Genomic DNA, 15,243 nt, shown 5'->3' on the forward strand with positions numbered 1-15,243 from the left:
ATACACTTTTGGCATGCTGATTCAGAATGACCTATGCTCCTACTGGATAACTCAAATTTTAGGAATATCAGGTTTAATTAGGTTTGAAACAAGCCTGAGAGCTTTTCATCGATTTTACTAAGTTCTTTGGCTCAGGAATTATACTAAGGAAAAATAGTCAATAATGTTTAACATTTTTGAAGTAAATACTCACGAGAGAGACTGTTAAGTGAGTGGATTTCACAACCGTTGTGGCATTTCTGAGATTAGCAGTAACATACTCATCTTACATGAGACACTTAGAGGTTAAGTATGTGGCTGTTTGTCATGAAACTAGAATGGGGTAAAGCCAAAATTGTGTCTCAGATCTGTCTAATTCTGGGTTCTTGTTCTTTCAAATCTTATGTTGCCTTCCTTGTCCTTTTATAATCTACTATTTGATTATCTTTCAAACATTTGTCTATCATATTTCACCAAATCGTTTTCTGGTTAAAACCCTACAATCCCCATGAGGTAATTCCCAGATTTTTCATCACCTAAGTTATCTAGAAATCCCTTATTTAATCAGTCACAGACATATTGAGCATGAATAAACCTGAGCTAGGTACTAAATCATATCCTAGTACATCAGACACAGGCCCAGACCCTAAAGAACTTAGAGTCCAGCAGAGAAAATATTCCTAAAAGGTACTATTACATAGAAGCATTTAAAAGGACTAAAGAACATGAACAGTGGGAACACTCAAGCCTTGGGATCAAGAAATACTTTCCAAAAAATGTCAGGTGATGGGTCTAACATTAGCCTTTGGGTGACTGTGCTCTTTTTCATGTACTTCTTGGATCACACATAAACTTTGAATTTCACACAAGTCAAGAAAATCCCTGGTTTCCAGGCAAAAGACATCCCTGAAACTTCTGAAACTTCCACGATTAAAGACATAGGATCATAGACTATTCCTACAACTAGGTAGCCATTTCAATGACAAGACCTGTCAATGCCTGGGTACTTCACACAGACAACAATGATCCCTGCAGTCAGTCAACCAGTCCCTGTGTACCCAGCTTTGTGAATCTAGCCACATATATACTTAGACAAAAATTAACTATGAGTTATTCTTTTGAAATTCTACTTAAATAGATCCATTTTAAAATTCCATGGGAAAAAGAACACAAAACCCTAACATGCTAGAATTTTTAAAAAGTAGCTTTACTAGGAGGAAAGAAGAACAAGACGGTCCAACAGAACCTTCCAGCAATCATCTTTCCCGCTACCGCTGCTACAGAAACACCAAATTGAACAGATATCCACATAAGCACGCACCTACAGAAGAACCAAAAAAATCAAGTGAGCAAATCACAGTACTTGATTTTAATATCATATCAAAAGAGGCACTGAAGATGGTAGGAAAGACAGTTACAAATTGCCAACACCACCCCTCCCCCATCCCCTGGCAGAGACCATGTCACATGTAGACCATCTGTGTGCTTGCAGGAGGGAGGACGCAGGATTGTGGGATGTAGCACTGGAACCCAGTGCTGCCCTGTCACAGTGGGAAGCAACACAGGGCAGAGTTCATTAAGTGCCTGTGGAGGAAACATTTCAGACCAGCCCTATCCAGGGAGCTTATCACCCATCTCAGCAGTTAGAACCTGAGTTCCAGCTAGTCTCACCGCTGTGAGCTCAAGCACTTTGGGATCCTAAATAAACTTCAAAGGGAGTCCCGGCTACAAAAACTGCAATTCCTGGGCAAGTCTTGGTGCTGCGCCAGACTCAAAGTCAGGGGACTTGGTGAGCAGACAACCTAGTAAGACACCAGTGCTTATACCACCCCATCCTCTAAACCCCTGGCAGTGCAGCTGACAACTTTGAGAGAGACTGCTTCCTTCCACTTAAGAGGATAGGGACAGTAAAGAGGACATTGTCTTGTAACTTAGACACAAGCTCAAACACAGTAGAATGAGGCATCAGGCAGAGTCCTGAGACCCCCCCATTCCAGGCCTGGGCTCCTGAGTGACATTCTTAAATACACCCTGGGCCAGAAGGGAACTTGCTACCTTCAAGGGAAGAATCCAGTCCTGGTAGAATTCATCACCTGCTGACTAAAGGGGTCCTTGGGTCTGGAATAAGCAGCAGCAGTAGCCAGGCAGTATTCACCAAGTCTTGGGTAAGACTCAGAGCCAAGCTATCTTTGGGTGTGGCCCAGGACATTCCCAAGTGTGGTTGCCGTGGGGATATACTCCTTGTGCTTTTGGAAAGGAGAGGCAATAGAGTGCACTTTGTCTTGCAGCTTGGGTACTACCTCAACCACAATCAGGTAGATAATCAAGCAAGCTCCTGGGGTCTCCGATTGCAGGCCTTGGCTCCTGGATGGCATATCTGGACTCACCTGGGACCTGAGGAGAACCCACTGCACTGAAGGAAGAGACCCAGGCCTGGCAGCATTTACTACTAAACTAAAAAGCTCTTGGACCTTGAGTGATTCTTCTGCTTATGAAAAGGGACAGGAAGAATGGGACAAACTTTGTATTGTGGCTTGGGTGCCAGCTCTGCCACAGTAGAATAGAGCACCAAATAGATTCATGAAGATACAACTTCAGGACTTGGCGCCTAGATGGCAATCCTGGACCTGCCCTGGGCCTCAAGGGCACTCACTGCTCTGAAGGGAAGGACACAAGCCTTGCTGGATTTGCCACCTGCTGTCTTAAAAGTTCTTGGACACTGACTAAACACCATCATTAGGCAGTGGTTGCTTTGGGTGAGACCCAGTGCTATGATGGCTTCAGGTTTGACACAGCACAGAAGCAATGGTGGTGGTAACAGGAGTGCTTATGTCATCCCTTCCCCCAGCTCCAAGCATCTCAGCATGGAGACAGACTCCGGTGGAGGTGCGGAAGGTGGGGGAGAGCAAGGGAAGAGAACAAGAGTAATCTAGAAAATTCTCTTGGATCTTAGAGGTCCCACCTTGGTGGTCTTGGGTATTAGTCTACAAGAATTAAAACATTACTTGGCTTGGGGTGCCCCCTAATACAGATATGGCTGTAGTACCAAAAGACTTATATTCAACACTCCATTCTCTTTTGATATTTGGAAAGCCTTCACAAGAAGGATGGGTTCAAACGAGCCGATTGTGAATACTATAGTAAATACACAACTCTTTATACACAGACTTGCCCATACACAGACAAACATCCACAAGTATCAAGACCATCCAGGAAAACATGATCTCACCAAGAGAACTAAAAAAAAGGCACCAGTGACCAATTCTGGAGTAACAGATACATGACCTTCACAGACACAATTCAAAACAGCTGTTTTGAGGAAGCTCAACAAAATCCAAGGTAACACAATAAATTCAGAATCCTATCAGATAAATTTAATGAAGAGATTTAAATAATTTTTTGAAAATCAAGCAGAAATTCTGGCATCGAAAAAAATCGACATTGAAGAATGCATCAGAGTCTGAACAGCAGAATTAATCCAGCAGAAGAAAGGTTTAGTGAGCTTGAAGACAGGCTAATTGAAAGTACAGGAGGAGACAAAAAAAAAAAAAAAAAAAGCAAGCAAGCATACCCACAAAATCTAGAAAGTAGCTTATAAAGGACAAATCTAAGTGTTATAGGTCTTAGATAGGAGGGAGAGAGATCAGGGTAGAAAGTTCAAAGAGATAATAGAACTTTCCAAAGTTAAGACAAGATATCAATAATTCAAATACAAGAGGTTGTAGAACACTCAAAGACGACTACATCAAGACATTTAATAATCAAACTCGCAAAAGTAAAGGATCAAGAAAGGATCCTATAAGCAGCAAGAGAAAAGATACATTCCAAAAAGCTTCATAACTAGTAATAGACTTCTCAGCAGAAAACTTACAGGCCAAGAGAGTGCCATGCCTTATTTAAAGTGCTGAAGGAAAATGCCCTTTATCCTAGGATAGTACATCCAGTGAAAATATCCTTCCAAGAAAGATAAAAGACCTTCCAAGACAGAAGCTGTAGGATTTCATCAACACCAGACCTGTTCTACAAGAAATGCTAGAGAATTTATCAACTGGAAAGAAGAGGACCTTAACTAGCCAGAAAAACCATCTGAAGGCATAAAACTAAGTACAGACCAACACAAAACTATTATAATACTGTAATTGTGGTGTATGAACTACTCGCATCTTGAAGACTAAAAAAAAGACTTTTAGTTACTAAGCAAAAATAACCATAATAACTTTAAGACATCAACAGTATAATGAGATATAAACAGAAACAACGAAAAGATTAAAAGAGATGAAGTATAGAGTTTTTAATTAGTTTTCTCTTTGCTTTCTTGTTTATGCAACCAAGGTTGTCTGTTTGAAATAACGGGTTATAGTGTTTGTAAACCTCATGGTAGCCTCAAATAAGAAGATACACAAAATGTAAAAAGCAAGAAATAAAAACACGCCACTAGAGAAAACTCTTCTTCACTTAAAAGGAAGACAAGATGGAAGGGAAAACCACAAAACAACCAGAAAATAACAAAATGGTAGGAGGAGTAAGTTCTTATCAATAAAACAATGTAAATGAAATAAACTCTCCAATCAAAAGACAGGGACAGAATGGTTTAAAAACCAAAAAAAAAAAAAAAAAAAAAAAAAAAACACCACCACACACCAAGACTCAATCTGTTGCCTACAATATGCACTTTACCTACAAAGCCACAGACATAACATTAAGGGATATAAAAAGATATTCCATGTCAACAGCAGTAGGTATCCTTAGACAAAATACATTTCAAGACAAACTATAAAAAGACAAAGATCAACATATAATAAAGGAATCAATTCAGCAATAAGATATAATTGTAAATTATACGTACCCAACACTGGAGCACCCAGATATATAAAGCAACATTATTAGACCTAAAGAGAGCTGGAAACCACAATACCCCACTTTCAGCCTTGGACATAATCAGGTAAAAAAAAAAAAAAAAAGTCAACTAGGAAACATTGAACTTAATCTGTACTACAGACCAAATGTACCTAATAAATATTTACAGAAAAGTTCAACCAACAGCTGCAGAGTGTACATTCTTCTCATCACCACATGGAGGATTCTCAAGGATGAGTCATATGTTAGGCCACAAAACAAGTCTTAAATTCAAAAAACTGAAATGTAAAGCATGTTATATCTGACCACAGTTGAATGAATTGAGAAATCAGTAATGAGGAATTCTGGAAACTATACAAAACACAAGGGAATTAATCTATATTCTCTTGAATGATCAGTGGGTCAATGAAGACATTAATAAGGAAGTTATAAAATTTCTTGAAACCAAAATGGAAATACAACATATCAAAACTTATGGGATACAGATAAATCAGTACTAATAAAGTTTACAGCAATGAGCACCTATATCAAAAAAAGAGTAACAATACATCTTAAAGAACTAGAAAAGCAAACCAAACTCAAAATTAGATTGAATCAAGAAATCCAAAACCTGAACAGACCAATAAAAAGTAATGAGATCAAAGATGTAAAAAGTCTCCCAGCAAACAAAAGCCCAAGACCTTGATGGCTTCACTGCTGAATTTTACCAAACATTTAAACACGTAATATTCAAACTATGGTGAAAAAGAGGAGGAGGAAGTACTTCTAGACTTATTCTATGAGGCCAGTATTAGCTTGACACGAAAACCAGACAAAGACATCCAGAAAACAAAACTAAAGGCTATTATCTCTGACAAATACTGATACAAAAATCCTCAATAAAATACTAGCAAACCAAATTTAACACAACAGTAAAAAGGTCATTCATCATAACCAAGTGGTAATTATCCCAGGGATGCCAGGATGGTTCATCATATGCAAAAAAATCAATGTGAAAGATCGTATCAACAGAATCAAGGACAAAAACATTATGATTTCAATAGATGTTGAAAAAGCATTTGATAAAAGTTCAACATCCCTTCATGATAAAAACCCTCAAAACTGGGTATAGAAGCAGCATACCTTAACACAGTACAAGCCACATATGAGAAACCCACAGCTAATTTCATACTGAATGGCGAAAACTTACATGACTTTTCTCTAAGATCTGTAACAAGGATGCCCACTTTTCACCACTGTTTAACATATTACTGGATGTCCTAGCTAGATCAAAGAAAGAAAGGGCATCCAGATTGAAAACAAATTATCAAATGATCCTTGTTTACAAAAGTAGGAATCCCATTACCTGACTTCAAATTATACTACAGAGCTATACCAACCAAAAATGCATGCTCATGGCATAAAAACAGACACATAGACCAATGGAACAGAATAGAGCCCAGAAACTACACAGACCTAAAGTAAATTCACTTTTAACAAAGGTGCCAAGAACATACACTGAAGAAAAGACAATCTCTTCAATAAATGGTGCTGAGAAAACTGGATATGCAGAAGAATGAAATTATACTGTTATCTCTTGCCATATACAAAAATATCAAATCTAAGTGGAACAAAGACTTAAATCGAAATCCTCAAACTATGAAACTACTACAAGAAATCACTGGGAGAAAATCTCCAAGACACTGATCTAGGCAAATATTTCTTGAGCAGTACCCCACAAGCACAAACAATCAAAGCAAACATGCACAAATGGGACAGCAAGTTTAAAAGCTTCTGCACAGCAAGGAATATAATCAACAAAGTGAAGACACAACACAGAGTGGGAGAGAATACTGGCCAACTACCCACCTGACAAGGAATAACCAAAATCTATAAGGGGCTCAGACAACTCCATTGAAAAAATATATAATAATCTGATTGAAAGATGGGCAAAATATTTGAATAGAGATTTCTCAAAAGATGACATACAAATGGCAAAGAGGAATATGAAAAAGTTGTCACTATCATTGATTAGATAAATGTAAATCAAAACTATAGAGATATCATCTCAACCCTGTTAAAATGGCTTATATCCAACAGACAGGCAACATCAATGCTGGTGAGGTTGTGTGGAAAAGGAAACCTTAGTACATCGTTGGTGGGGAGGAAAAGTAGTAAAACCACTGAAGAACTGTTTGAGGTTCCTCAAAAAACTAAAACCAGAACTACCATATAATCCAGCAATCCTACTGTTGTGTATATACTCAAAAGAAAGGAAATCAGTATGTCAAAGAGGTATCTGCACCCACATGTTTATTGCAGCACTATTCATAATACCCAAGATTTGGAAGCAATCCAAGTATCCATTAACAAATGAATGGATCAAGAAAATGTACATATACATAGTGGGGTACTACTCAGTCATAAAATAAATGAGATGTTGTCATTTGTGACAACATGGATGGAACTGGAATATATTATATTAAGTGAAATAAGCCAGGCATAAAAAACTTTGCACGTGCTCACTCATATGCAGTAACTAAAAATTAAAACAACTGAACTCATGGAGATGGACAGTAGAATGATATTTACCAGAGTCTAGGATGGGTAGTTATGGGCAGGAAAAGTGGGAATTGTTTAATGGGTACAAAAATCTCGTTAGAATGAGTAAGATCTATTATTTGGTAATACAACAGGGTGATTTACAGTCAACCATTTACTGTAGGTTTAAGAAATAGAAGTGGGCGGGGCGCGGTGGCTCAGGCTTGTAATCCCAGCAACTTTGGGAGGCCGAGGCGGGCGGATCACGAGGTCAGGAGATCAAGACCAACCTGGCTAACACGGTGAAACCCCGTCTCTACTAAAAATACAAAAAATTAGCCGGGCATGGTGGCGGGCGCCTGTAGTCCCAACTACTCGGGAGGCTGAGGCAGGAGAATGGCGTGAACCCGGGAGGCGGAGCTTGCAGTGAGCTGAGATCGTGCCACTGCACTCCAGGCGACAGAGCGAGACTACGTCTCAAAAAAAAAAAAAAAAAAAAAAAAAAAAAAAAAAAAAAAAGAAAGAAAGAAAGAAATGCAAGTGGAATGTTTGTGGCACAAAGAAAGGATACATTCTTGAGTTGATAGATACTTCATTTACCCTGATATGAGTACACTTTGCATGCCTATATCAATATATCTATTTGCCCCCTAAATGTACCATGTATCCACAGATTTAATCTAAAAAAGCAACTTTACTACACATAATATACACGTCAATCTTAAAACAGTGCCATTTTAATGAAACTTTAAGGAAAGCTCTCTAGTAATAAGAAAATAAATTTACACTTTCTAATGGTGCTGCCAAGAACTCCGTATCTAACCTGGAATAATTTGGCATTTTGGGTGTAATAATTTGTTTTTCGTATTGAATGCAGGTATACAATGCCATTAAAATGCGTTTTTTCCTTCTTTGGCCAGGAGCAAAATTTTACAGATTTATCTGAGCAAAACATGACTTTTAAACTTATCCAAAAATAATCTTATGCACTGCAATGTGTCCACTGTTGAAGAAAATATAGTTAACTGACAGAGATACTTGTTTAAAAAAAAAAACAAAAAACATCCAGGTAGAAAGATGAAGTCTGTCAGACCAAGAAGTATGTGCGTGATAAAATACTGTTTATTCAAAAAGAGGAGCAGAGACTGGGAAAGGTGAGGGAAGTCTTGGAGTACAGAATAAAACATGAACCCCAAAGGCCATAAGGATCATATAGCATCCAAGACACAAGGACTATGTTTGGGTTTGGAGACAAAGTCTAGGCAAAGGTCAAAAAGGCAGACAGAATCTTGCTTTGTTGGCCAAACTTAAATACACAGACCAAGGTCTTTTTTAAGTCTTCTTTTAAAACTGGAGTTAACCGAAATGGAGAGGGAGTAAGGGATTATAGTTCAGGCAAGAGCTCCCATGTGCTCCTATAGCTGGGGCACCTAGAGAGAGAAAGCAGTGAGATAAGGAAACAGTTCCTGCTATATTATTTTCAAAACTCAGAGTCAATGATGTATTAAAGTATGACCATTGAAATCCAATTTCTATTAGTCATATTCACCATATTCTCTAATAGAGTGCTTCTCAGAATGTTCTACCAGAGCATCCTTCCAGGAAATGAAATTGATAGACTTTACCCTGGAGTCTGGCAGTATAAATTACACAGTGCCTGTAGGTTTAAAATTTCTTTGAAAGCATATACTTTATGCTAAAAATTCATATATGCTTGTTTTAATGTAAAACTATTATTATTATTATTATTGAGATGGAGTCTCACTCTGTTGCCAGGCTAGAGTGCAGTGGCGCGATCTTGGCTCACTGCAACCTCCACCTCCTGGGTTCAAGTGATTCTCCTGCTTCAGCCTCCCAAGTAGCTGGGACTACATGCGTGTGCCACCACGCCAAGCTCAGTTTTGTATTTTTAGTAGAGAGGGGGTTTCACTATATTGGCCAGGCTGGTCTCCATCTCTTGACCTTGTGATCTGCCTGCCTCAGCCTCCCAAATTGCTGGGATTACAGGCATGAGCCATCACACCTGGACTTATGTAAAAGCAATTTTAAGCACTTTTGAGCAAAAATCCCCCCATTCCTGTCTAAAGTGTGTGTGTGTTTTTTTTTTTTTAAGTTAAATGTGCTACATTTAGCCTGTAACTTTACAGACCTTTCGGCGCTTAGTTTTATTCTCCCTGTAGTATGAATACCCCAGGTAAACTCAAATATACTATTTCTCCTGGATGCTTCTAATTCATTATTAGAATGGGGATCAAATTATTACTCAAGAGCGCTCCTGTGAGGTTTAACTGCAACACATAGGAATGTTATACAGATTTGGCAAATTGTATGCACTCAATATAGAATGATTTTTGTTTCATTTTGTCACTATTTGTCTACATCTCTTTCTTTGGCCAAATTCTAGGTGTAAGAATGTTTAATTCGGCCAGGCGCAGTGGCTTACACCTGTAATCCTAACACTTTGAGAGGCTGAGGCGGGTGGATCACTTGAGGTCAGGAGTTCAAGACCAGCCTGGCCAACATGATGAAACCAAGTCTCTACTAAAACTACAAGAATTAGCCAGGAGTGGTGGCACACGCCTGTGATCCCAACTACTCAAGAGGCTGAGGCAGGGGAATCGCTAGAACCTGGGAGGTGGAGGTTGCAGTGAGCAGAGATCATGCCACTGCACTCTAGCCTGGGTGACGGAGCAAGATCTCACAAAAAAGTTAAAAATCTTTTTGATAATATAAAAATATTATATCTATTAGACAGTATGGCGATTCCTCAAAGATCTAGAACTAGATGTACCATATGACCCAGCCATCCCATTACTGGGTATATACCCAAAGGATTATAAATTATGCTGCTATAAAGACACATGCACACGTATGTTTATTGCAGCACTATTCACAATAGCAAAGACTTGGAATCAACCCAAATGTCCATCAGTGACAGACTGGATTAAGAAAATGTGGCACATATACACCATGGAATACTATGCAGCCATCAAAAAGGATGAGTTTGTGTCCTTTGTAGGGACATGGATGCAGCTGGAAACCATCATTCTTAGCAAACTATCACAAGAACAGAAAACCAAACACCGCATGTTCTCACTCATAGGTGGGAACTGAACAATGAGATCACTTGGACTCAGGAAGGGGAACATCACACACCAGGGCCTATCATGGGGAGGGGGGAGGGGGGAGGGATTGCATTGGGAGTTATACCTGATGTAAATGACGAGTTGATGGGTGCAGCACACCAACATGGCACAAGTATACATATGTAACAAACCTGCACGTTATGCACATGTACCCTACAACTTAAAGTATAATAATAATAAATTAAAAAAAAAAAGAACCAGACAATGCTGCCATTAACAGCAATGCTGATTAAATGTAGTATAAAACCAAAAAAAAAAAAAAAAAAAGTGTAGAGTGCATGTAAAATGTTTTTTATTAGTTTGGCATCCCTGTGAGAGTGCAAGTCAATAGGGGAAGGCATTATTCCCTATACAGTTACTAAAACTGCTAAATGCAGATGGTACAGGGGATGCACTTACAAACTTGCTTTTTCCTGCCTTTTCTTGTTCTTTTGACTATAAGTATTCTTTTGTTGTTCTCCCCTTTCAGTAGAAAGAACATAGGGATAACTTAGCACGACCTTCTGGTTACAAAAAGGTCAAGCCATTGACATATCTGTCACTAAGAAAGTCAAGATACTTCTGCAATTACAAATCCCTGGACATTGGAAACACCAAAAATGTCACAAATACCACAAAGAATTGCAAAACTGGGGATTCAAAACTTACGGAAGAACGCTGCTGACCAGCTCCCAGAAAAATAAGGCAACCCATTGTCATGTAAATAGGAAGCTTTCAGAGTCGATTTTTTTGTTTTCTTAAATATGGGTTGGCAAAAGTATTGTATAATAAAGCAATATTTTGTTGCGGAATAATGTACATAAAGTACACGTCTTAAGTGTACAGCTCAATGAATCATCACAAACCGAACACATTCATGTTACCAGCATCGAGATTTAAGAAATAGAGTATTATTGACACCCTAGGAGCTTCCTCACACGCTCTATGTAGAATCCCCCTCAAGAATGGCCACTATGACGACTTGTGGCATCATAGGTTAGTTTTCTCTTGAAAGGAACCGCCTAAAAACAGAAAAATGCTGGCTTTGTATTTCAAATTAGAATACAAATGACTGAAATACATTAGATTTATGCAGAGAGAATTTAGAAAAAAAGTCACTGATGAAATATGCTTTGGAAAACACAGGGGAGTGGTATGATGCCATGAATAAGAATGTTGACTGTACACCCAGAATGCCTTGGGTTCAGCTCCCAGCTCTGCAGTGTGATCTTGGGCAAGTAACTTCTCTGTGCCTTACTCTTTTCATCTATAAAAAGAGAATGTGTCATTACCTATGTTGTGATGATATTGCAAAGATTTAAGTGAACTTAGTATGGCACTTTGTAAGATACATTCTGTGTTAGCTGTCGCACATTTATTCCAAATTTTCTAAACCAAATAATCCGTATCTTCTATAATTATCCTTGTAACGTTGACCTCAAAGTAACAGAAGGGACCAACTTCAAAATATAAGGATTAAAAAGGGTTAATAAATTTAAGATGTCTGGTATGTTACCTAGCATAGAAAATGCTCGATAAATACATTAAATAAATTACATTCCCTCCTGTTAAATGTTATCACCCGGAGGTGGAGAATGACACTCTCCTTTGCAATTTATATGGCCATAGCAGGACTTTGGTAATTTGAGAAGAGTTTAATAAGAGACTGTTTATAAAAATGAGGGAAGGTATAATGAAACCACTGGAACTAGTAATAGAGAAGTGTCATTACTCTTAGACTCATAAGAATGAAAAGGAGAGTGGTTTCTAGTTACTACGTAAAGAGAGAACTGAGAACATCATCTGACAGGAGCTTTGATATTGGGTGATGGAATTCCTTTCCTCTCCGCCTCTTACTAAGGCTCTCTTTGGCCAAATCCAACTGGAAGCCAGAGGGCAAAGGCGACTGCTGATATAGTCCACAGACATCAGCCTCCCAAGGAAGACAGAAGTGGATAGCGGGGCCAAAGAAATAAGCTAACGACATTCACCACCCTAGACATGGGAACGAATTTCCTTTGTGCCAAGGAAATCAATGCCAGGGATGTACATATCAGAAAATACATGAAGGCCTGAGTGTTCCTTCCCATGTCTCATATTTCTATCTCTGGTGATGTCATTGTCAGGAATCATATGTATCACTGGAACACCATTGTTTTCTTTAATAGTGACATAAAAATACTGGAATGTCGTGTGGACCTTAACAGATAAAATCAGTATGTATTTATTCATTATTCCTTAGCATCAAATACTTTTAGAGACTTCTGTATACCAAAAGAGCACTAAAATCTGGCCACAAAGATATCAAGAAAAAGCCAAGTTATTCCTTGCAGCTAGCAAGTGTGCAAGAGCAAAGTTACAAAATACAATAGTTTTTATCATCTCTCCAGATACAAAATGTTATTTGGCATTTTATAAAGCATCTTAACTAGAACCCAATATGTATGTTACTCTATCAAGTACACTAGAAATGGTTCAAACAGATGTGCATTCGAACTTTAAATAGGAAACCCCACCATAGGTAATGGAAATCAAGTCATTATCTGTAAGGGGGATGCTATGAACCCAAAAGTATGCTTAACCAAAAGTCAGTGTGATTCATTGTCTGATCAGGTCTACCTTTAACATGTTTTGTAATAAAACTAAGTTCTAAAGCTAGGTCTGAATTTTTTTTATCTTTAAGTTAGATAGGTCAGTACTAATTCATTTTACCAGGTATTCTAAAGCAAATATTACTAAAATTATGGTAAATGTTTTATCTTATATTTTTATATATTAAGGTAATTCACAAAGTTATTTTAAAATTTGTGGAATGATTACAATCCATGATTGTAGTAATTATCTTATACCAGCTTTAAATATCCCCTATAAAATTGAACATTCTGAAAGTTAAACCCAGTTTTTTTTGTTTTGTTTTGTTTTTTTGAGAGTCTCACTCCATCACCTTGGCTGGAGTGTAGTGGCATGATCTCGGCTCACTGCAACCTCCACCTCCTGGGTTCAAGCGATTCTCCTTCCTCAGCCTCCCGAACAGCTGGGATTACAGGCTACTGCCACCACGCTTGGCTAATTTTTTGTATTTTTAGTAGAAATGGGGTTTTGCCTTGTTAGCCAGGCTGGTCTCGATCTCCCGACCTCGTGATCCGCCTGCCTCAGCCTCCCAAAGTGCTGGGATTACAGGCATGAGCCACCACGCCAGGCCTAAATCCAGTTTTTCTATTGATTCACACAGATGCATGATTTATATTTGAGATAGCCAGTGATGGAAATGAAGGCTAATTACAATCTATCCCAATGGTTGCTATTCTGACAGCAACAGTATGTTACAAGGTTGGCAAGATGAAGCACTTTGTTTCAAAGCATGCAAGTAACAATGATTCTTCAAAAAAGAAATATATAGGCCAGGCCCAGTGGCTCATGCCTGTAATCCCAGCACTTTGGGAGGCTGAGAAGGGCAGATCACTTGAGGTCAGGAGTTTGAGACCAGTCTGGCCAACATGGCGAAACTCCACCTTTACTAAAAATACAAAACTTAGCTGGGCATGGTGGCACGCGCCTGAAGTCTCAGCTACTTGGGAGGCTGAGGTGGGAGAGAATCTGGGAGGCAGAGATTCCAGTGAGCCAAGATTTTTCCACTGCACTCCAGCCTGGGTGGCAGAGTGAGACCGTCTCAAAAAGATTGTGTATATATACTTGTGTGTGTGTGTGTGTGTATACACACACACACATACCATGACATAATGGAATGGCTCACTAGACAAACATCAACTATTAGTACTCAGTTCCAGGGAAATTGCAGAGAAAAGTGGTATTTAGGTTTCAGATCTAGTAGAGGAAACATTATGGACAAAGGGCATCCAAAGATGACTAATTAATAAATGTAAAACGTATTTATTAACATTCTTGTAATTTCTCAATTACCCTACAGTGCTGTTGTGTATGGACAATATAGGTGACGAGATACAGCTTCTTCCTAATTATTCCCATCCTCTACCTACTTGGAAGTCATCCTTGGTTTATTCCTTCTTTCTTTTTCCATGCCTGTAAGGGTCTGTTCTACAGGAAGTTCCAAATCAAAGAAATTGGCAACACATAAAAGAAAAGTCACATAGGATACAATATTTAAAGGAGAGCATCTGTCACTGCCATACTTTATTTCCTTTCAGTAGGTCCAACTTAATGCAATTTCCAATTCTGAAGTCAAATATTGTCAAATATTAGAATTTTTATGTGACTACCTCGTATCAGAAAGATGCAAGTTATACACATTGACTGGTTACTTTTTGCCCACCCTAGTTCTGTGTACTTTTTGTGGGTTGTTTTAATGTTCACAATAATCATCCCCCCCATTTTACAGCTGACAAAACTGAGACACAGAATATAAGTAACTTGACTAAGGTCATACAAAGCAAGTGAATGCTAGATACTAATTTAGACTTAGGCAGTGTATCTACAGATCTGTAGACCATTCTTTACTTTGTAACTGCTGTTTAAGCTGGGCTTCTTTGACTATAACATTCAGGGTAAGGGTTAGATGAGTTTTACTTGTGCCTTTTCGTAATATTTTCTCTAGAGATAGTTGATCTTTTCTTTCTTCTGTAGTTTCCAAAAGGTCAGATACAGTTATATAGCCTGCCAATGAAATTGCTCCTAAGTGTAAGTCCCATTTGTAATGGAAGGATAACACAGTGATAATTCTACATATATACATTAGGAAAATTCTTCAAAGTCCTAAATTCCTATTGTTATATCATTTGACATT

The 15,243-nt window shown here is 38.4% G+C and overlaps 1 protein-coding gene across 9 annotated transcripts in view; it reads right to left on the reverse strand.

Annotated features, from left to right (window-relative positions):
• The window catches only part of DMD (dystrophin), a 2,157,177-nt gene that overhangs the window by 1,787,580 nt on the left and 354,354 nt on the right, over nt 1-15,243 (reverse strand). The window lies entirely within an intron of this gene.

The sequence above is a fragment of the Macaca mulatta genome, chromosome X, assembly GCF_049350105.2.
Source record: "Macaca mulatta isolate MMU2019108-1 chromosome X, T2T-MMU8v2.0, whole genome shotgun sequence".
Lineage (NCBI taxonomy): Eukaryota > Metazoa > Chordata > Mammalia > Primates > Cercopithecidae > Macaca > Macaca mulatta.